The sequence below is a fragment of the Lepisosteus platostomus genome, chromosome 18 (assembly GCF_059453375.1).
Source record: "Lepisosteus platostomus isolate fLepPlt1 chromosome 18, fLepPlt1.hap1, whole genome shotgun sequence".
In the NCBI taxonomy this organism is placed as follows: Eukaryota; Metazoa; Chordata; class Actinopteri; order Semionotiformes; family Lepisosteidae; genus Lepisosteus; species Lepisosteus platostomus.
In genome coordinates this window covers 12173250-12197406 of record NC_142628.1, presented here as the reverse complement: position 1 = coordinate 12197406, position 24157 = coordinate 12173250, and the positions used below count along the sequence as shown (strand labels likewise).

At 38.3% G+C, this 24157-nt stretch overlaps 1 long non-coding RNA gene across 1 annotated transcript; it reads left to right on the top strand.

Annotated features, from left to right (window-relative positions):
- The first annotated feature begins 8281 nt into the window (after window positions 1–8281).
- On the top strand, window positions 8282–11401 carry LOC148645678 (uncharacterized). Its single transcript, XR_015928187.1, has 2 exons — window positions 8282–8409; window positions 9399–11401. It is a non-coding gene; the product is annotated as an uncharacterized LOC148645678 (long non-coding RNA).
- The last annotated feature ends 12756 nt before the right edge of the window (window positions 11402–24157 follow it).

Sequence of the window (24157 nt, the reverse complement as noted above, 5' to 3'; positions counted from 1 at the left end):
TTTGTAACGTACAGTACTTGTAAACCCCTCGCCCGTGCTAATTTCCAAATGTCCCAAGGGTCAGCTTTTGGGCTCAGCTTTTTGGGGGGCGGGGGGGGGGGGGGTAGAGTTCTAGGAAATCTTTCTGTGGGAAAACAAAAGGGAAAACCTTCAGAAAAAAAGGGGAAAGTAAATGATGCTGAGGAAATGAAAAGGCAAAGCAAGAAAAAAAACCATCTCAGGCAAATAAAGCACACACACGGCCATCGGGGAAGAAAGGGCATTTTTTTGTCCGCCTGATTAACACTGCCAGTATTTAGCACCCCAACACACATACCTCACACAGTTGCCATCGTTAACAACAACCTGTCAGCTATTCTTGTGTGCTGTGCTATGCTGCCTTTGTATTTCTGAGCCAGTGAGCCTTGCAGCTGTCGTGAGGCCTGGCCTGACAGCCTCTGATCAGCCAGGCATGAAATCTGCTCTGAACAGCTCCATATTCACAGCTCCAACGGGCCCTCGGACTGCATCCCCCTCTCTGGCCGTAAATCTTTATCAGACATGTTAGGCTCGGCAGCTGGTGGCGCCAGCTATTTCTGCCTCTTCCCATCTCTCCACCAGAATCTTAGCCCCGCTTGGCCGTTACGTTGCTCGAATGCAGATTTTTCGTCTTCTTTTTTTTTCTCCTTTTAAATGAATCGTCTTGTGTGCACAGCTCAATTGGTTATTTTAGAGTCTTAGGAAACAGACGAAGTGTACTGTAAATCTCATTAGATTAGTATAAATGTACATTGTGAAGGTTGGACGCCTACAGTAGGGCATTATGTAGGCTCTGGCTTTGCTTTATTCATTTTTCTTTTAGGAAAGGACTTTAGCATGAGTATAACATGACTGCTTTGAGGCAGATATCGGAGAACAAACCAGGTATAACATTCTAAGAGCTGCCAAGAGGAACATTTTATTCTCTTTTTTTTAAGAAATGGGAAAGTGTTTGCATTTACAGATTAAAGTTTTGTTCAAGGAGCGTTTTGTCCATGTGATATCATTTGTCAGTGTGATATCACAGTTTCAACTGTTGCTAAACAGAAGTATATGTACATCACCTACATTGAAACTGTGTGGCAAATAACTGTTTGATGAAAGGATGTGATTGTCATATATTGGTCAGGCACTAATCTCTCTAAGAAGACATAAACGTGAAACTCCAACTAAATCCTCATGGTTATGTCTTGGAAGAATTTCCCCACACACACTGGAATCTGAAAGAAACTGGCTCATTGTTCATCGGTAGCAAAAAATCTCCATAAGAAATAGCTACAAAGGCGGTAGTTCATTATTTCCTATATTGTGTTTGAATGGCCTTGGCCCATTAACCCCAAAGAATGACCATTTTGACCCAATGCTTACAGTATACCTCTTCTTACTCTTCTTTCTCCTATGTTCATTTTGGTTTTGCACTTTACACTGATGATCAATTCTTGACTAAACATTGCAGAAATTAAATTATTTAATCTCCATCACTGCTTGTCTAATTGAAATGAGTTTTTTTGTACAGAAACAAATTCTACATTTTAAATTATTAACAAATATTTTAAATTGGTCAGATGATGATCGTGTAAAAATTACAAACAAATGCTACAGAAGTGTAAACATTCCAATGGAAATGAAGGTTTTAATAATTTTTAATATTATTTATGTCATATGCCATAAACAACTCATATATGCCAAGATAGATGCAGTCCTACAGTCCTTACATTTCTAAGAAGAAAATACTCCCTGTTCTGCATTTATCACTCATTGTCCTTAGGAGCCAAGGATGCACAATTTGATCAAAGTGTGTGGCTTTATTTTTCAATATGAGCTTTTGTTGTTTGCAACAAAGATATAGTAGCAATGTAAGAGCTTGCACTATGATGGAACACTTTATAATGAGGGTGAAGTGTATCTGAAATAATACAAGGGACTTAATTATGAAGGGTGCATAATGACTTCACACCCTTCTTTTGTGTTGGATGTCAATTGTAATCACATTGTCTCGTTTGTAAAGATAAGCCAGACCTAGACAATGATGTATATATGGTCCTCTGTGTGTGTGGTCCAGTCTCCTAGGAATTATGGGAACCTGATTCAGATTTGTATGCTGTCCCCAATTTGAATGCTTATGACAAAGTATATCTGAATATTGATGATCCGAGTGAAAAAAATAGCCCACAATGTTTCACTGTCAGTTCCTGGGTAGCATAGTTAATCAAGACAGCTCAGCCTAGAATCTCTTTTCTTTTAACTCTTTTCTTTAGTCAGTCAGTGTTGTTTCTCATTCATAGCTTGTTCCTTATCTTTAAGTGTTAAAATTAAAGTTTTCCTTACTATATAGCAACGGTTAATACTTTAGAGCAGTAACACATTGTAAGATCCAGTGGTGCTTGCAAATTGTTAATTAAATCAAACTTTTCCTGTAAAAATATGTACTTTGTTTCAATTTATGTGTATCTGATATTTTATATGTAAAGCTTAAATGTTTGATGTCAACGATAACAGGAATGAATATTAAGGAAATATTTAGTAAGGTTTACCAATAACAACTGCTGGAAGAAATATCATTCAGATAGTCCTTTCCTCAGAATGCCTTATTTATTGATAATGGTAGGCTGCACATGAAATTGCCTCTGATGCATGTATAAAGTTGGACATATTCACATTGTTCTCTGGATATCTGTATTGCATCAGTTCCAAACATGAGCTCCAAACAGGGTGTAGAATTAAGTAAGCCACTCAATCCGTGAAATGTTTCTGCTTTCCAGGTCCTGTTCTTTGGCTACTTGGTTTGGAAATGTACCCATTCTGCGTGTGCCACTGCTACTATGGAGATTTTCCTCTGTTTCTTTTCAGGATTTGCCAGGCTAAAAGTCTCTTCAGAGAATGGCTTTCTCCAGTTCCCAGTTACTCTGCATTGCTTATACTTTACAAGATCAGTGTTTTGAAAAAACAATCTTAGTTCACATACAGTACATATGTTATGAAATGATGTGGGTTAGCCTTGAAATATGCTGTGCTCTTACAGTCAAGAGCAATTGATTTAGCCTTTTTAAAAAACTGTTGTAAGTTAAATTTGCAAAACTCTCTGTGAGAAGCATGAGCCAGTAGCTGTGTAGATTTTATACATACACACACTGAGTAAATATAGGTATAGAATGTATTTGCATATATATAGATGCAGAAAGGGGGTGATTTTACATAGCTCACTCATTTTGTTGCAGTACCTCTGTAGGTCATTTCTCTTGTCAGATTTCACAGTTTTTATTTGACCTTTTTGCTGTGTTTAGCATCCATTTCACAACCAGCAGTTTTAAGTTTTCTGTTAACTTATTTTTATTTCAAAAGCTTGCAACTTTAAAATGCTAGCATGTCTTTGCTGAAAATAAGATTTTTCCAGCGCTACATTATGAGCTGACATTCAGTACACAGAAATGCTGCAGGAGGTGGTATCAGTCATGTCTACTTTGCATCTGGATGTTTAGGAGGGGGTAGCAGGGCAGAACAGTGGAATAGCAGACATTTTTCTCACTAGTAGGGCTAGAAGCTATACCATCCCAGGTCAGCCTCAGCTGACAACCCCACTATCAGCACCAGTGGGAATCTTTCATTCTCTGCATTTGAATTCCTGAAAATGCTTCCTAATGTCTGCAACCTCAATTAGTGTGCTACTGCAGTTGTCACTGCCTTCCAAGCAGGAACGTGATTCTGCAGAACCAGAAAGAAAAGTGTTTGGCTTCCTCACTTTACCCACACTCTGGGGGAAGAATGTAAAAGACTGTGAGGTGTGGGAAAGATGACTGAGTGATAATCCAGCAGGTCAGAACACGAAGACGAATTCTTAAAACCACTGTTTCGTTTATGAGAACTTAGTAGACATAATATACTCTACATTACTAATTACAAGGTTTCCCCATAGCTGCGCACTTCATTAATAGTGCTGTGGTGATACGCTGGCATTTGTGAGAAGTGCTGATTCCTGATGAAAGAGCCTGTCGGATTCTGAGGTGTTAAGTAAATTAAATAGCTCTTCCTTTAGCAGTTAAAAATAAACTTGTAGTTGCTACAGGTTTTAGTCTTTACAGAGGTGTAATAAAAGTAATAACAGCTTATATTAGTAAAGCATCATCCAAGGATCCCAAAGCACTTTACATATAGGAGGGAAGTCAGCTCACCCAATAATGTGCAGCAGTAAGTCTGCTCTGTACCCTTAGTGGGGAGAAGTGACACAGTAGTGGGAATTTCCATTAGTCCAGAAAGTGCATGCCCAGGGTGGCTTTCACAAAGGACACTGGGGATGACACCCCTAGTCTTATGAACAATGGATTTTTAATATCCAAGTGGTCAGGAATTTGAGCTGACATCTCGTACGAAAGATGATGCCTCCTACAGTGGAGAGTCCCTTGTGACCAAACTGGAAATTTCTCATTCATGTTGTTTCTCATTCATAGCTTGTTCCTTATCTTTAAGTGTTAGCCTGTCGGATTCTGAGGTGTTAAGTAAATTAAATAGCTCTTCCTTTAGCAGTTAAAAATAAACTTGTAGTTGCTACAGGTTTTAGTCTTTACAGAGGTGTAATAAAAGTAATAACAGCTTATATTAGTAAAGCATCATCCAAGGATCCCAAAGCACTTTACATATAGGAGGGAAGTCAGCTCACCCAATAATGTGCAGCAGTAAGTCTGCTCTGTACCCTTAGTGGGGAGAAGTGACACAGTAGTGGGAATTTCCATTAGTCCAGAAAGTGCATGCCCAGGGTGGCTTTCACAAAGGACACTGGGGATGACACCCCTAGTCTTATGAACAATGGATTTTTAATATCCAAGTGGTCAGGAATTTGAGCTGACATCTCGTACGAAAGATGATGCCTCCTACAGTGGAGAGTCCCTTGTGACCAAACTGGAAATTCTGATCCGGAGGGAAGAGTGCCGCATGCTGCATAGCAATGTGATTTTCTTTTGGAGATCTCCCATCTTCGGCACAGATAGGGCCTGAGCATGCTTGACTTGTGAGATCTGTTCAGATCAGGGTCATAGTGCTCTCGGGCTTTCTTGCAGCTCTGCTGTCATGACACATTTGAGCCCTTAACTCTGTCTCTTCACTGCAATGCAATGTTTCACACCCTTACTGTGAGCTCAATGGAAGAGCTCCGTCTTATAAACAGTTTAATCTGGAGCTGGGCTATACACTTCTAAACTGGACACAAGCACTAGAACTGAACATGACCTGCATTTAACTTTCCCTCAGGAGGCTTTTTGTGACACCATTAACCCTTGCAGTACCTGCTAGTCTCTTTTGCAAGTGTTAGATTGGTAGTGTGCCACAGATAATATGTTCAAATTGTGCATGGCGGTAAAAAATAGAAACCCTTTTCTATGAAAACTACAAATATCTGCTGTTGAATACCCTCAGCAGAATGAAGGAGTTGAAGTATGGCTGTGAATTTTTTTTTTTATTGATAACTTTAAAACATCTGATACTAGCCATAAAGATGGACTTTGATGTATGTGTACAATGATGAACCTTGTTCTGTAATTGTGATTATTGCTGTCTAGATACTAGTTTCAGGTGAACTTACTTCCATTGCCTGATTCATCTCCTAAACACAGGTTGTTTTTATGACAATTTTGTCAAGGGACATTGGTTAAAGGTGACAACATTATTATAAAGCAATACCTTTACTTTTTTACTGACTTTCTTTATATGAATAGAATGTTTTTAGCTACACCTAATATCTCGACTATCAAACCAAATACAAGATGACTGATTTCCTGCACATCACATTAACCAAGCTCATGAACAGCAAGGCTGCTTAATAAACTAAAATGTTATCCAATAGTGTCATTTACAAGCTGTGATCAGGAAGGCTCTCCAGTCTTTAAGTTGGAATCTTGGATGCATATTAAAAGGCATTGTTCACATCCCAGGAATCTTGCCGTAAAGGTGTTCAGAGCACATTTCTCATAATTTATTAGCCTGTGCACCTAATTAAAGGGATTCCGTGCATTCCCAGGTTTTGAATAATTACAGTATAAAACAGTGAGAGCTTCTCCTTATGGGCACCTGCTGGGGTTATGTGTATGTAAAGGAGGGGGAACAGGGTGGTCTTGTTAATTTTTTGTTATACAGTCAGTCGAACCACTTTCATCTGTTGAATTTGCCAGTTATAAGCGGCAAACTGAGAAAAACATCCTGGCAGAGCAACATGGGTACAAGTAGGGGCATCCAGCAGCCTATGAGGACAGGAAGAGTGGAAGGTACACTCTCACTAACAAATCTGAAAATTGAAGGGTAAGCAGGGAAAAAGAAAGGGCTCCTCTCAAGTCGATACGAGACCCCAGAGAAATTTCGCTGATAGCAGAAAGAAGCCTGCAGGGGCTCTTTTCATTCTGTCTACACAGCACATCAGTTGGTGGTTACCTGCAATTTCAGGAGACATACCAGCACAGGGCTGAACTCATTTCTGTCTTCAGTAATTTTGAGACACCTTTAGTGTAAATGTGGAGCTAGAAAATTACATGCGTTTGAAGTGCCGAATACAAAACCACTTCTATTTTGTGTTTGTTATATTTTGCACAATAATTATTGTTTTATATTGCACCTTTCATGACACATCATTTCAAGGTGCTTTTAAAAATGAATACACAGTTTAATACAATAACCTAAGCAGAATTACAACTACTGTGTTAAAGTAACTTTTACCAGATTTAAAAGTGCTGACTTCCAGGATCAAAAGACTACAAGACTGGGAGATAATTACAGAGCCTTGGAGAATGGTCTCCAAAAATCAGGAGCCTAGATTTAGAAACCAAAACAGAACAGAATCCAAAGAGTGTAAGGTGTATAAGGTACATAGAGAGATCCTTTACTGCTGTAGTGGGGAAGCAAACCATTCAGGTCCTTAAAGGTGAGCAGCGGTTTCTTCAATTCAGAAATGGAAGAGGAAACCAGTGCGAGGAAGTTAAAACAGGAGAGTTATACTCCTAAATTTTAGTTTTAGTTAATATCTGAGCATCTGAGTTCTGAATACACATACTGTACATGCCACTTGTTCAGAACAAGTTGGCATACAGTACATCAGCATGGACCGTATTCCAGTTATCAAGACTAAAACAAAGTGGGTTTGTGGCTTCAAGGTTGAGCTCTCTGATCCAGGACTTGTGGGTTCAAGCTGCTGGTGAAAATAGCTTTTGGCAAACTCGATGAGCCCTGCAATCTACCAGTTGCTTCCAGGTTTGCAGTGCTGTCCATGAGGAATGTCCCTTTCCTCCAGTCAGTGCTGAGCCAAGAGTTGTTCGTTTTTCTTGAAGGCACTTACAAGAACTGTTAGCCATGTATCCTCTAGGTTTAAGTTTACGCCAAAGAGATATTATAGAACAAAGCTGGTTGTTAATACTAAGGGAAAAAAATGACAATCTAGCTAAACAGTCTAGCACTACTGCCAGGGGTAGAACTGTGGAGCACAATGGAGTCCTTAATACTAGCTGAGGGCCATTGGCAGAACTTAAAAGAATTGGGAAAACAAGTCTTAATAATCAGATCTAAAGGTGCAAAACTTAAGAGTACTCTTAGGTATGTAAATAGGCACTTCATCTCCAGATCAAAACATCTTGTTCAGACAAAAGTGGTCAAAACAGGTAAAATGCTGGTTCATCAAACTGAATGAAAGAGTAGACATACTGACTGTGTACTAGGAAATGCTGTCATTTATAGTATATTTACCAAAAAGGCTCCACACATGAAGTGATGTTCTGCTGGAAAGATACTTTTTTGTGATATTTTATGATAACAATAACAATTGATTTCACTGCTACACTATTTGTGTTACAGAAGTGATTTAGGAGTGATGCATTATTGTGGCAGTTTACACTGTTGGCTCACAGCTGGAGTCTGCCTCACACCTTGTGCTTTTTGGGTTGTTTTAACCCTTGACAGGAATAAGCTGTCTCCGCTAATAAATCAATAAATAAATGAGGTGATGTGATACTGTATATACTAATACGTTTAAGCTCCAGAGGCATTACATTTATAATATTATCAGCTAATTCTAATAAGAAATAGAAGACATTTAAAGATTTTGAATGTCAACGCCATTATAAAGGGGACAAAACAGTTCAGAATGGCAATGTCAAAGCCAAGGGGAATGGAGAGTTAAAAGAGATTGATAAGAACAAGGTGCGTTTTTCTTTAACTTCATTTAAATGCCTATCAAAAAAGTCACGTCAAGGTCTTTTTTGCACAGGCTTTTAGAGGTAAACGTAAACCTAATCTGCCATTTTCGTAAAGATAAGGATAGAGATTAAGTCAAAGCTGAGTTGCCAAAACCTGGCAGAAAACCATTCCTGCCCAGATTTTTCCAAACAGCAGCTACGGCTGAACTGTGTAGTTCATTGGGAGGTGAGTGTTTTTCTTACTTGTAATTCATACACAGTGAATACATATCAAAAAGAGTAGGGTATTGTACAAAATAATCAGAACCACAGAGGTAGTTTACTGTCACGTATCTCTTACAAGCTGTGGTTGATTACTGTATAGTGCTTTTAAGTTTCGCCTTGAAAATTGAAAAAGTATGGATCATATATATTAAATATATGGTCCATTGTAATGTACATGAGCTCCTTGTAACAACCATGTTTTTTCCTGAGTTATTTTTTTTTACTGAATCTGTTTAAACCTAAACACAAACTCTATGTTTTTTTTTGGGGGGGTTGTATGCTGTCTGCAAACTTACTGAATTTTAAGTTTAAGTACATTGTTCTAGAACTACTTTGAGCGTATAAAGAAATGAATTAAATGTGTCCCCCTTCTGGGGCATAGTCCCAAACCTGTGCCCTGTGCCTGCAATGTGAGGCTTCAACTTGTTACCCCGCTCTTAAGGTTAAAACGAAGACTGAACATGGGTGGATTGGATATTGTGTCTGTCTGGATTTCAACATTGTTTAGTTACAGCAAGCTCAAAGCATTACTCAGTGACAGAAATCAGGTATTTAATCATATGTACTATGATTATTATGATCATATGTTTCTAGATGGTAGCTTAAATTACACAGCAGCTAAATAACATTGCAGATAGTAATTACAATTCTAATGACAGTGTCATCAAGGACTCAATATATTTTCTTCAAGCTTGTAATCTAATTCAAGCTCTATAATAAGGGCAATAGTGAATGTATGCAAACACTAATTTTATGTTTAGGAGAGAATCAGGGATATATGTAAATAATGTAATGTTGTATTGTAATGAGTCTATTAAAAAAATAACCCTGTATACAGTTCATCACAAATATGATTCAAGCAAATGGAATTTGAAATGTTATCAAGGGTGATTCATGCAAGTTGTTTGCCTAAAAGATAGAAGCAAAATCCAATCATTTTTGCCTTGTTAGTCTTCTCTTAATTTAGGAATTGAGGCTTCTCCAAATCGGCTATGGTGGACGGCAGAGAAGATTTGAAGTGATAGCTAATTGGTGGAAAGAAAGCCCTCAATTGTCTTTTCCTCCCTGCAAACTGCTTTGCGTGCTTCTAAAAAAAGGGAAAGAAAAAAGAGTTGCTAGTTTCGCTGAGCAGCTGCTCCTGTGGATGTTTTGGGATTACGTCAATGTTGGAGAAGAAAAAGAAGAAGAAAGAATAAAAAAGGCGAGAGGCACACTTCACAAACTGGGGCAGGGTTTATGGACTTTGTTGCTTCTGAAGTCTCTTCGACAAAGCTGTCATTGTTAATGGAAGAGTGAGAGTGGGTGAGCTCTCTGTGAACAGCACATGGAGCTCCTCATGTCAATAGTACAGTACATAGCCCAGATCTGTCAGCTGTATCGCCAGAATCACATGCTAGTGAGGTCACATCGCCTGGAATTCTAAGAGAATTACTGGGTTACACTACACCAGCAGACTCTGTGAGCAGAAAAGAAAGAGAAAAGGCCTTATTTCATAATTAGGACTTTGGAGGAGAACCCTACTTTAATCCCACATTGCTGCATTGCTCTCGAATTAAATATGTTCACGGGTGTCTTAATGGTTGTGGTAGTCATAATTATTTTAACACGATCCATTCTCTGGTCTTGCTTCACTGCCTTTATTTCTTATAAGTTAACAAAAGGGCCTCCCAAAAACAAAAAATGATAGGTAATAGCCATATTGTTTGATATTTCAGGACTGGCGTCCTGGTATTGAATGTATTTTGTAACATGACTTGCAGAGGGTTGAAATAACTAGTTTTGCTCTGTTTTTAACAACCACTGGTGCTTGTGGAAGGAAACAGCTGAATGTGCAACCTTGCTTCATGATGAAATCAAGATGAATACTTCCTGAAATAATACTAGCTGTAATGTTTCTTTATATATCTTCTGACTGCTTTCGGAAATTACCCTTTACTTGGATATTTTTAATTCTTTGTGTTCATGGCGAAGTTACATGGATTGCCGTTAACATCATCAAGTTATTTTGTGATAACAGACGAACACATAATTGTTGAATGTGTGGTCTTTTGTCCATTGCTTCTAGTGGTTTCAGTAGGGATTTATGTCTCTGCACACCAAACTGTCTGGTCTGTAATGTAATTACTTGTCTTTGTTGATGGCTTTGGAAGTTTAGATGTCTCCCAACCTTTCTAAAGTTTGATTACTCTCTTCATTTCCCTGTTCTGGCTCAGTGTGCAATTCTCAGAGAGTTCAGTCCTTATAGTGTTCCTGGCTACCTGAGCAGAGGTTCTAAGTTAACTTACCTTCAAGAGGAAAAACACTATCTTAAATTTCCAAATCTTCGTTTCTTTGCATTTAGTTGTACCAGAGATTATTTAACTTCTCTGCATTTGGTCATTAATATTGTAGAAAACATTTTTTAAGAATGGTCACAAACCACCTTTATTGTAAATCAATTTAGTCTCTCTGGCAGATCTACCCTCAGGGCAGATCCCACAGTTTGTTATTGTGAGACCCTAGGATGACCAGAACAGCGTGTTCTTCCAGTGTGTTCAATGGATACAGGGAAGGAGTCACAAGTAAAAGACCAAATTTAAATGCAGCTTCTGTTAAGGCACAGAATGCTGTATACTGCTATAAGAAATCCACGTGAAAATACCCAGGTCCTGACCTTTAAGGTACAGATGCACCCCAACAGATTTTAAGGACATTTCCCACTCATAATACAAATAAAGTTCTCTTTTGTTATTGATGTGGACATGCAACTCATTTTTAAAAATTATTTTTAAAAATAAACACTTCCATCAAAAATAGCTGATAAAGTACTATAAATGATAATGGTAGAACATTAAAATTTGCTCTTACTTGTTGTGTAATCTTATAGTAAATTTATATTTTTTATATTATATATAAATAATTTTTGTTTTCTGGAATCATGATAAAAAGTGTATAATAAAACACTTAGGAATGAATGATGGTCTCATTACTATTTGTGTCATATGTGTGTGACCGCATTATTTGCTTGAATGCATTTGATCCCCAGAGACCATTTGTGAAATTCTTGTAAATCAGGATAAAAGTTAAATGTGACTTTCACAATGTACTTGAGCATACTTAAGAATTGTATGAAGTAATAAAAATGGGTTAAGAGGGGTCTTACTGTAACTGAGGTGTTGATTTAATTTCTATTTCAGATTTATGTGAAGGGGTTATTACGTAGAACACATTGTTTAATTTAGACAACTTACAGCCCTTATCCTACAATTGTCAATTTTTGTCCACGTCATGGTCTTAGGGTTTCTAATTCTATGGTCATGATTGTATTCTTTTGTTCATGTGTAAGAGCAGTATGTACTCCTTTGGTTCTGTTATTCAAATTTGTTCAAAAATCCCTTGCAGTGGACTCACTGGAGGCTGGTCAATGTACTGTTTGTAATATAAAATTGGGAGTATGGAGAAATATCAGCACTGAAGTTAAAAAAAGAAAATGGAAGCAATTCATCTAATGAAGTGCGGGACCCTGCCCAGTTTATTTATAAACAAGATCCGGCTATGTAAAGGAGACATCCATTACTCCTGGTGTCAGTATTCATTGTGTTTTCCTTTTTCCATCTCTGAAAAAGACCTTCCCTTCACCCTTCAGCCACTGGCAAAAGTCTTTTTGTTTATGTAGGGGGTGACGGATATGTTTGTGCAACAGCTGTAATTAGTATCTGGAGATGTGCAGGAAAAACGGAGCTCTTAGGAGTTAAAATACTCAAAGTATGAGACTTTGTTGGGGGGAAGTTACTCTAATAACTTTTTATTTCTGACTGTATGGAATCAAGGATGTGGTGTTTCTCACAACTGATTTTTTATGCTTGAAATTGTTGGGGTTTTTTAAGTCCACCTTGCAGCTTTTCTCATTTTTTTTCTTCTTTCCCCTCACAGCTTTTGCAGTTTTTGGAAAGATGCATTAAATGCATGAGAACTATGGAGTTCAATGCGGCAACTTCAAAAAGCACAAGTCACGGGTCTGATATGTGAGGCTTTAGGTATATCACTTGAAAAAATGGACAAGAATGAGTGAAGCGGGTCTTGTTTGATTGCAGTTTGGAGCTTTAATTCCTTAATACTTCTTTTGAATAGCCAAACGCTCAGGTTGTCTCTTAGAAAAGAAAAGGTTTCTCCAGTACTTCTGTATTCACACTTTTGCTTCAGTTATACAACAGATACCAAGCAAACATGTCACATAGCCTGTAAATACAGTGACATAAAAATAAATATTATGCTAGAGAAAGCTTTATAAAACTGCATATATATATATCCCCTCATTTGCTGAAATACTTATAGATACATTCTGTTACATTTTACATTCAGCTTAGAGTGTGCTGTCCCTAGTCTGAATTGCTTTTGCTAACAGAAGCTTTTCCCATGTCTACCTTTGTGTCTGGTATGTCAGTGGCCTGTGAAAGGAGTAGATGAACATGAAAGAATGTGGGTGTCAGTTAAGCTTCACATTTGATGTTTATAGAGCCCTCCACCTCTACAGACAAGGGACAATGGTGGGAGAACGGGCTGTCTGCAGGGTTCACAGCCTCCTGTGGAATGGTAATGGCCAGTGAAACATTCTAATCTGGGAATTCCAATGTGAGACCGGTATTATTGTTGTCAATCACTCTTTTTGTTAAAGGATGGCTATGAAGATAAGAAAAAGTTACACTGTATAGAAGTAACAATGACATCTTTTTATATTTAAAAAAAATCTCTCAAATAGATCTCATTTAAACATAAAACTTGGTATTCTATCCACTGAATACATACTGTAGAAGGGCTTTTTATGCTTTTCTGTGTGGTCAGTATGGGTAATACATTGTCTCTAAGAGCTGAAGGTAATTCTAAATGTAACATACAAACAAGATATAAGAAATATAAAAACTATTTATTAAAACAATAATACAGACAAAACGAAAAATAGGTCTCTGGGATTTTAAATCACCAGGTGTATAAATCCTGGTCTATAAAAATGTGAGCTGCTTTCTTCAGCTGCCCGTACCTGCACTTTTCAATCTGTACCTTCACCAATCTGTAGTGCACACCTCTGTATTTTCCCCTCTGAAGATGTTATCCTGTATGGTGGATCCTTTCCTTCCAGCTTCCTCAAAGATGAGCTGCTGAGATCCCTGTGGTGCTAAATCTGAACTTTCCAAGTTCCTCATGCAGTCTCAATATTATCTGCTAGTTATTTCCTGAGAGTAATATCATAATCACTGCCAGCACCTCAGCATTCCCATGATATTGCAGAAGCCTTCAAATGAATGAGCCCAAACATATTCAATCCTAACCATTACTTCTTCTCTGTACTACTATAACATCACCATAATACAATTCATAATGTGATTTTCAAAAACATATGCAGATAATGAAGTACAGTATATAATCAAGAAAACACCAGATACTGAGATAATGTATCCAATAATTACTCTACAGGCAGATACTATGTACTGTGATACAGTATTATGGTGTCAGACATATTTAGAAAGCAAAACCATTGTATTTTTATAACTAATTTCTTTAAATGGTGTTAAATCAACAGGCTAATGCAGAAGGCAGCATGGAAATTGATAGTATGTGTTTGGATAACAAAAGCAATTAGAAATGGGGAAAGAAGGAGGCTGTCGAATGAATATTGTTGTGTCTCCTGAAAGATGATCCCCTCTGGGGTCAGATTAGGAGTGACTTCAATACTAATGGCTGAAACAAGTGGTTGTAGAAAGGGGAAATAGCAGAAGGATTGGTAGCTTGCTCTTTGACTGGAGTCATAATTCAGGTATTCTATGGAATGTGCTGGTTTTTGCTAGACACTGAGTAGATTGTACCAGAAGAAATTCAGTTCAATTCAAAAGTCCCCCAAAGGACCATTTCCAGCAAACGGTGCATACAACATCTTCTAAGCAAAACATGTAAAAACACATGGTATCACAACTTTTCTAAAGAACAAAATGAACAAAAACAGCAAAATGTCCATAAATTATTAATAAAGTAACAAAGTGCATGTGCATTTTAAGGGCTCTGTGCTATACTGAAAAATAAAATAATAATGGATTCATTAGATATTTAAGAAAGTATTAAAATGCACATATATTTGCAGAGGGGGCTCTGTCCCTTATAAATCATATTGATAAAGCTTTTTTACAGTCATTATTTGCGACCCTGATGGTCCTGGAACAAAGCTATGTTTCCTTCTATTCGTCTTGCACTGTGGACTGTGCCTGACACCCTAGACCCATAGACCCACTGCAATTTTCGCATCACCAGATCAGGTCAACAGAGGATGCTAGGGCCTAGGGCCACTGCCCTCCATACTGAACCTCTCACACCTCGATAAGAAAGGAACATATGTGAGAATGCTGTTTGTTGATTAAAGCTCCGAATTCAAAACCATAATGCCCTCAAAGCTTGTCATCAAGCTCCAGGACTTGGGACTGAACACCTCCATTTCTAACTGGATCCTGGACTGCTTGACAGAACGAAGGTGGTGAGGGTGGGCACCAACATATCCCCTACCCTTACTCTCACGGATGGTGAAGAGTCTGCATACAGGGTGGAGGTTAAAACTCTGGCAGCATGGTGCCAAGAGAACAACCTTTCTCTGAACATTAGTAAGACTAAGGAGATGATCGTGGATTATAGCAAACATCAGGGAGGAGGTCACACACCTAGTTATATCAATGGGACTTCAGTGGGGTGGGTCAGCAGTTTTAAGTTCCTGGGAGTTAACCTGGACCCACCACACCAACATCGTGGTCAAAACAGCAAGGCAGTGCCTATTCTTTCTCCACAGGCTAAAGACGTTCGGCATGCCATCACATATCCAAGCCAACTTCTACAGGTGCACTTTTCAGAGTTTACTGACTCCTTGCATCACTGCCTGGTGTGGGAACTGCTCCGCCCGGGATCGCAAAGTACTGCAGAGGGTGGTGAAGTCAGAGCAGCTCATTACCAGCTGTGAGCTACCAAACATCCAGGTTATCTACTCATCTAGATGTCTTAATAAAGCCAGGTCCATTCTCAAGGACCCCAGTTATCCCAGTCACAAACTGTTTTCTCTCCTACCGTCTGGTAAACAGTATCGAAGCATTCGGTCCAAGTCCAACAGATTATGGAACAGCTTCTACCTCCAGGCAATAAGACTGCTAAATAGCCAAGCTGCAGTTCCTTCAGTGAAACACCCATAATGGCTACATGGACATACAGTTTTCATTGTATTCGGCATACTGCACTGCTTGGACATAATGTATTGCTGCTACCCACATGCACTGGACACGTTTAGAGTTTATCTTATTCAATTTCTATTGCTCTATTATTATGTAACCTTATTTTGTAACTTTAATTTTGTGATTTTTATCCCCCCCGGTGTGCTCGTAGAAAAGACATTTCATTGCCAGCAACTACTGCCGCATGTTGTATTGTTGTGTATTTGATTAATAAACTTTGAATGATTGATTGATTGGATAGTGAAAACATCTTCCTGAAGTAAAAACTTCAAAAGACTGAAGATGGATATGAGATGGGCCTTCGGTGAGGGGCAAAGGCCATCGTCAGGATCTGCTGGACATATCAGTGCCAGGAGATGTAAAGGCACACCAGTGATTTTAGAGCTGAGTTCTTTTTTGGAACCAAAGGACATCAGTTTTCGCAAACCATATAAGCGTTTCTGGGATTTCTTCACAATGACATCAGTGTTCTTAAGTTTGTGATCAAACGCAGTGCCCAGATTTTTGTAACTGTGAACTATACCAATAGGCTCACCACTGACTGTTATGGGAACAGTATTGCTTTGCCTTTTTAATCAGCAATCATCATCTTTTTTTTCCACAACATTCATCTAAAGAAATATCAGTTGACGAATTGGTCCAGGGTCTGAGAGAAGACAGACTAATACACTGTCATCGTCATACGTGATGATACAATGGTTTTCATAGTTGCTCCAACAGTCTTCAGTATATAAGATGAAAAGGAGAGGAGAAAGAACGCAGCTTTCTGGTGAACCAGTCAAAGTACAAACAGGGTCAGATGCCAACCCATTGATAAGTACATTTTGTGATCTGTCAGAAAACGAATCTTCTACATAACAAGTTGATGATACAAGTTGAAGCGTAGGAAAGTATTTCAACCCAAATTGTGAGGCTGCACTGTATTAAAGGCTGAATTAAGGAGTTGAATTTGTGCACTGGTACACCCTCCTGTCAATTTTTCACATGCAAATATACATTGTCATATTGTCATTAGCATAAGAAACTGTTTTTTACCTCGAGCACATGTATGAATTTACCAATAATAAACCTAAAATTCTACTCAGAGTACACATTTGTGTTGTAGACAGTGGTAGAAGTTCCTGCTGTTGTCTTTTGAAGATTTTTTTTTTTTCGCTGTTTTTGTGACTGATAGAACATTTATATAAACCACTTTTATTTCGCAAGGGCAATGGACTTGACCAGTAATCTTCAGGAGTTAGAAAAGTGTGGCTATAGATGTGCCTTCTGGACACAGAGAACATCTCCAGCTGAGCTTAAAGGAGGCCTTGTTGCTGAGGTGACTGTCTGAGTCAAGGTTAATCCTTGGGTCGGCCAGGATGCCAAAGCTTTTAAAAACGACAATAAAACTAATGGGCCCTAATGGGACCACCAGTAGTAGTAAGATTCTTATGGCAAGGACCAAATATAAACCAGGTCTCATTTCCCCCTTTCCTTTGGTCAGGTCGTCATTGCTAATCTGCAAAAAAAAAAGTTTTTTAGGAATTTTAGGATTGTTTTTGTGCTTTTATTGGTCAACAATGAGTGTCCAAGGTGACATCCAATTAAAAGCCAGTCTGTTTTAGCACCTTGAAGCATTTCTTTTCTTATGCTATCTTATAGTTAGATCAATGCAGAACACAATGGCATTAAAATTGTGTTTATTGCAACGTTTAATGAGTTTTGTTTTAGGTGGTGATTTTACTCATGCCTAGTAGAAGGAGAATTGGTTTAACCCCTTTTTTGTTATTGTGTTTTGTTTGAGAATTGTCTTCAGGGTAATGTTTGGTGTTATAGTGCAGCAGTAGTGAATAATCGTTTTCAGGCAATGCACACACAGACTTCACTACAGTAGATAGCAGTAAATGTCCTTATAATATAAGTGTTCCAAGATCTCATCACACTTTCTTTCAAGATCCAACTGGTGTCTTTGCTTCAAGTATAGCCACTTCACTACTCCTTGGATCAATTAACTACTAACTACCAAATAGGCTAGACGGACTGAGTGGCCCCCTCTCGTTTGTAACCTTTCTTATTTTATTATGCTCTTTACAGCAACGTCTTTAATGGTTGTGATTCCAATGAGCTTCAGGAGGAGCGTGTGTGTGGTCCTATCTGTTATGCCATTGCACTGTGGATTGTACTGTGTTTCTAAGTATTGGAATACATGATGCTTTTATATTGTAAGCTAGGCGTTTATGTTTATTCAGGGTAAGATATAAGATATGTTTATCAGTAATGTCTATATTATATACAGTATATTGGTAATGCTTTATAATATACGAATTGTGTAATGAAATAAATAATTATTTCTCCAGAGATTGGATATATTTAGACACCTCATAATATTCTGCAGTGGTAGTTCAGGTGGGTAGCTGCGTCAGCATGCGTAGGCTGCAAAGGAACAAGTAATAGGTTTATTCCATGCTGAAAAAAAGAAGAAAGAGAACACAACGTTTCGGCCGTGGAGTATTATTTAGTATTACAACAGAGTGTTTATCTAGAGCTCTGCACATCTTGAAGCAAAATAGATGCAAAAACTACAGTGTATGTTGTGTGCTGTATTAATTGAGCTTCTAACAGTCTCTGCAATAATGTGTAATGATGCACTACTGACATTCAACGTATTTCAGAAAGCCTGTTAAACGCTAATGAAGTATAAGAGACGGAAGAAAAGGAAGGAGCAATAAATCTTTGGCAGACCTAGCCTGCAGTTAAGAGCCTGGGACCCCAATAATGACCCCATGGGGCAGCAGGTATCAGTGACACAGAGCAGGGAAGTGCTTAGCATTCCTGTTCAGGAACCGGAACAGGGAAAGGGGGGTTTGTTTATGTTTCTGTTCTGTGTGCTCCTGGGAAATGCCCTTCTTCTGGAATGAAGAACACACTCAGGGTGAAAAGCCTCTTTTACAAGATTGCTGTAAATGTTACGTTGTGAGTCTGGGTGTTCTGTGCACTTGAAAAGGGTTTCTCATTTTTGTACTTGCCCTACAGTCCACACGTCCTTTTCAGCAGTGCTGCAGAAATAGCTACAGCATACTGATTCTTAGATCTTCAGACATCCATTCATGTGTGTGTTGAATTAAGTGAACTTGATATACTGCATCCAGTGGAGTCACTTAACACGAATCGATATACTATTCAATATTTTGAATGTATTACCAATTTAAATGGGTTTTAAAACTAAAGTATGCATGTAGGTGGATCCAACGGGATCACAATTTTCTCCTTGTAATTTACCTATTGAATTTAGATAAAACTTGTGAAAGGGAATTCCTTACTTAAAAAAAAAAAAAAAAATCCATTCCACAAAGAGCCAGTGAGGTCAATCTATGAGGCCCATTGTGAAGTTATGTTTAGGAAAGAAATGTTGATTTTAGTTTTTCTTTTTCCCTGTAAATTGAAGTTAAATCACTAAATGGCAGTGCTTTTGTAACGGTGGAACATTGTATTATTTAATTAAGCATGCTGTAATGAGACTAGCACAATTTAAAATATTATTCCGTCCAAGATCTAAGTTTCATGGGAGTTAACTTGTGTAATGTGATTACCTTTCATTTCAGGTGAACAAATTTGATTGCACAATACACTGTATTGTTGCAAGCATTCCTTCATCATACCAGTATAATGGCTTATTTTTAGTATCCTGTGATTGCAACCTCTTGCCAGTCTGGCGAGTCTCGATCAGCACTATCATCGCAGCTAGAACTGAATGACCCTTTCCCCCAGATGGATGGAGAGCAGAAAACATTGGTCTTATAAGATTGTTGGCAGAGAAAGGTTGGTCTGTAACCTCCAGCATACTTGAACTGAAGTACATTGCTGGTAGTTCTATTGGGAGAGGAGACTGAATTCTGCTCCGGCATTCAGGCACACAGAACAGAGGAAGAGAGAGAGGAAATAATTATAGCTGCAAATGACCTACCACCCTCCTCCTTCCTCCCTCCGAAACTTCCCCTGATGTTTTCTTAACAAAACTGTGACCCCTAAATTGTTCACACATCATTGCAAAATGTATGTTTGATTTTTATCATTCTTTTACAAAAAAGCACAAGAAAACCACCCCTTAAAAAAGAAAATAGATTAATTTAAGTTTAAAGGCCCTTCCTCCAAGAGAACTGGGGACCATATCCCTGTGTGCTGGTCTTTGTATGAAAATAATCATTTACACTAAAAGGCTGCTTGGCGTTTTCCTTGCCTTTATCTTCTTCGTTGTGGTGAATTCCATTTGTCAGCTGACTACAGTTCTGAATTGGGAAAGTCAGTTGGTTTTTTTTTTTGAGGCTCAGAGATCACATAGAACCTCTGGCTCTAAATTTCACGTAAATCCCAAGCATGCCAAGCAATCACTCCAACATGAGTCAGAACACCAATCACAGTGTGTTATTGTCCACAAAAGGCACAATTTAATGTCCAAGGAAAATGTTTTAATCTGTGCAATCTGCTTAAGACCAAAAGACCTCATCACAGTTCTGTATAGCCTTTATTTTTAAGGTAAGGCAGGAACAAACCTGCTGATGAACCTGTCATTTTAATGACAGGGATTTATGATTCTACATTAGCAAAAATAGAAACGATAAAGAAGTAGCTTAGCCAGTCCTGAAACATGTTGGTGTATGATTGAGACAAAAACGTATATTTCTTTTCCTGACAATATTATTATTTAGCGATAACCATGAAAACAATTAGTAAAAGAATATGATTAAACATAGAACATCTTTTAACTCAATAAAGCACTGAGCTCCGCACCCTAATTGAGTGCCTTAGGCAGCAGCTTGGAATCCTTAACTGTCACTTCAGCTCTATTATGTAACTTGGGAGTGCCCTAGGGTGACAGGCTTAAATAACAATCCTTTCCTTCTCATTTAGAATTACCTGAACTGCTGTCTTTGGCTTTGGTTCATTAGTTTGCAAAACTCAGCCCATGATTAAAGAAAAACTATGTTCTTTGACTCCTTGTTGCAAGATGGACAATACATGCAATGGATTCAGGGACCTAATGCATCCATAATTTCTTTTTCTTCCACAGCCTTCCTTATTAGGCCTCTTTCTAGACCTCAAGTGATGAAAGGTGCTGCTTCTCTTTTTAAATAGGGAACAAAAGGAAACTGGCACATTACTTCATTACTGGTAAATATAGGGCCTACTTTCAATTCTTATTGCTGACCTTTAATGGTATTAATGGCTTAGCACCACTGTATCTGTCTGAGCTCTCTGTTCCCCCACACTCCTAGCTATTCATTAAACACATGGAATTCAGGGCTGGCTCACAAAACTAGGGGCTGATCACATACTTGTGCAAATAGACCACTTGGAGACCTCTGGAGTCTATTCGTATTTTAAATCCTGTTTTTGCACATATATTTAGATGCTTGCATTTTCTGAATAAGTAATCACACTGTATTGTGTCCATCAGCAATGGTAAACTGATTGCCTGTCCAGTTGGATTAGGATTACTTAATTGTTTGGTCTCTTAAGTCTACAGTCTTTTATTAGAATTGTAACTGTACTGTGTTGGATGGTATTAAACATGGTTTCCCCATTTCATTTATTGCATTAAAGGACTGTCTGACTCTAGTGAAAAAAAAGACAGATGCTTTCAGGAGCAGTTAAAAGAGTAATGAAAAAGACACCTGTTTCTAGTCTTTGCATGCTGTTCAATATGCCTTGCAGTTAGTCTTGAAATCATAACGGCATCGATATAAAACATTATGAAACAAAATGTCATACTTTCCTAATGATCTAACTTTAGACAAAAAAAAACATTAAGGAAACCTTCTGAATGACTAAGAATTCATTTTTCACCTAAAATAAAACAGACCAAATCTCTTTTAAAAAGCAGATTCTGCCGTTGTTCTCTGACGATTAGTCTACTATAATATAAAAGTCTTTATTTCACTTATTAGTATTAACTATCACTCTTTTAAGAGCAGGCAGTTTTTTTGTGACCCCCAGTCATGCTTCAACAAGCCACTTTCCAGAGTTACCATGAGGTGGCACTCATTTACAAATGAACCTTGCTGTTTCCTCTGGCTTTTTTCACATCTTTTATTAATCATTTTCTTAAGCAAATGAACACTAAAGAGCTAAGGTACTAAAGGGGAGGTTTTTTTTTCAACGGTTTTATGATGCCGATACTGAAAATGGGAAGATCTGTTTAAGGATTCACTTTCAATATCTTATGTTATTTGAATTTAAAAATTATAATGCTCTTTGAGAAAAGTGCACTGAAAATGGATGGTTGATTTTTCTTAAAAAGCCTCCAGTCAGACTAGGGTGAATTCAGGTTAAGGGCTAGACAGGGATTGCTGGCTCTAATGTGCACTATGCCATTGGTTTGCTGTGGTTAGGAGTTCCCGGGCTCTGTGAGCTACTGGCTGACCACCACTGAGGTTCGTTGCAAAGAGCTGCTGCCTGAACTTAAACTTGCCGCTGTCTCATGACATCTGTGGCTGAGGTGGACTTTGTCAGGACTTGAATCGGGCCCCTCTTAGTCTCTGTTCAAGACCTAAAAGGTTCTCTTCTTCTAGTCCATGTCTGGCCACTGTTATCTGGACTGATTTCAGTGTAGCAATATCTTTTTTTGTAATGTGAGGAGAAGTAATGTGCACATAATTCTTTAAATTAGCTCTTCCTTGTCCATTGTACAATTTTCACATAACATCTCTGAGTTTAAATTCCATACCTTACACTATACACCTAACATTCTTTTCTGCATTGCTTCCTCACATTGTCTAGAAAATGATGTCAACATTTCATAAGTAGCTCCGTCAGGCTCAGTGTTTCCATTTTCCATTTATAGTTCATATTTCTCCTACCAGTATGCAAAACCTTGCACTTATCTGTATGAAATGTCATCTGTCAGGTGTTTGTCCAGTCTTGATTTCTGTCTATTGAATTTCCTCTGCAGCTTCTACAGTGTTTTGTTTTGGAATCATTTGTTTAGCAACTTATATTGCTAAAATATTGAGGTGTGATCAATATAATCAGTGTAATCAGTGGTGTGCAACTGGTATAAGGTGCTATTAATACAGATCCCTGTGGTACTCTACTGATTGCATCAACCCAGTTTGAGCTTTCCCCCTTGTCTGTACTTTGTTTTAAAATACAAACAGCTTTTTATTTTTTGAATGCAAAGCTATTTCTTGATGCAAACAGCCCTTGATACATTTTATACATTCTTGATACATTTAGGAACCAGTTGGAGTATCATTACTTTACAGACCTTTCTTTCAGCTGCTGTTAGGAATAATAACTACAATATTGAAAGGTCTTTAAGGTTTGAGATGGCAAATTGGTACCTGCAGTATATTCTGAAATTCTAAAGGACAAATACAATGCAGAATACACCTAAACAGTTGCGTATTTTTTTCAAAAATCAGTGTGGTGGACATGGCTAGTGTGGAGTGCTAGCTGTTGGCTCAAATCCCAGGTGGGTCAAAGGTTTATGCACTTATTGGCTTACAAAGCAACAATTTCAGCACATTAATTGTTATAAGAGTTGTCCTTTCCTTTAAAACTTTCTATGAGCTACTTACAGCTTGAAAGAGACTTTTTAATATGAATTAAACATGACGGACAATATGATGGACATATTCACATGCCAGTACTAGAAAACAGCATTGCTCCAGGTATTTTCAGTAGTTTGATAAAAATCTATAACACACCTTGATCAGTGGTTTTGAAAAGCTTTATTTGTGTACGTGGCTCAAGTCTATTTTGAAACCTAACCAATGACAAGAGTTTTACTAAAGTGTTCTGCCATTACTGTTTCTGTTCTACTGTAAGATGTCACTGTTCAGACCATATGTCTTTCTCTTTGATGCTGTATGTCTTGGCAGAGAATCCCTGAAATGACACCTGCACACCCCAAAAAGTGAAACAGTGACAATTCTTTTTCTGACAAAGAAAACAGACACAAGAGTGCATTGGTGGCAGATTGCCCTCTGAACAATGCGTACTGTCATATAGCTCAGCTTCTAACAATGGGGTTGGTTTGTTCCTCTCCTACGTGCAAGTTATTAGGGGACTTGGACTCTCTCTTTTGGCGCGTATGCACTAGAACAGATGTAAAACCATCCTCTGCTGCGCCTCTCGAATGTGACCTGGGGTGTGCCACAGCCCCCAAGGGAATGACTGTGAGGGGGTGGGTTAAAATTAACAACGGGTGCCTTGTGCCAGGCGCGTGGCATGAAAGTGCAGGGACTGTTGTTAAATTTATTGAGGGAGGGCAGTGATCTGGCAGGTGCTGCTTTTGTTCAAAGGACAGTGCATCCAGACAATGGTCTCTGATGAGTCTCTGTCACTTTGTTCAGGCCCATTACAGTGCAGAGACTCAGTGATGTGACAGTAGCAAAGGGGGTGACCCCAGCTAACTGTCCGTCTGGACAGAAGCCTGCCAGCATTAACTCCTTGCATACTGTTGGCTGTTGCCAGACCTGACTTGACTATTCA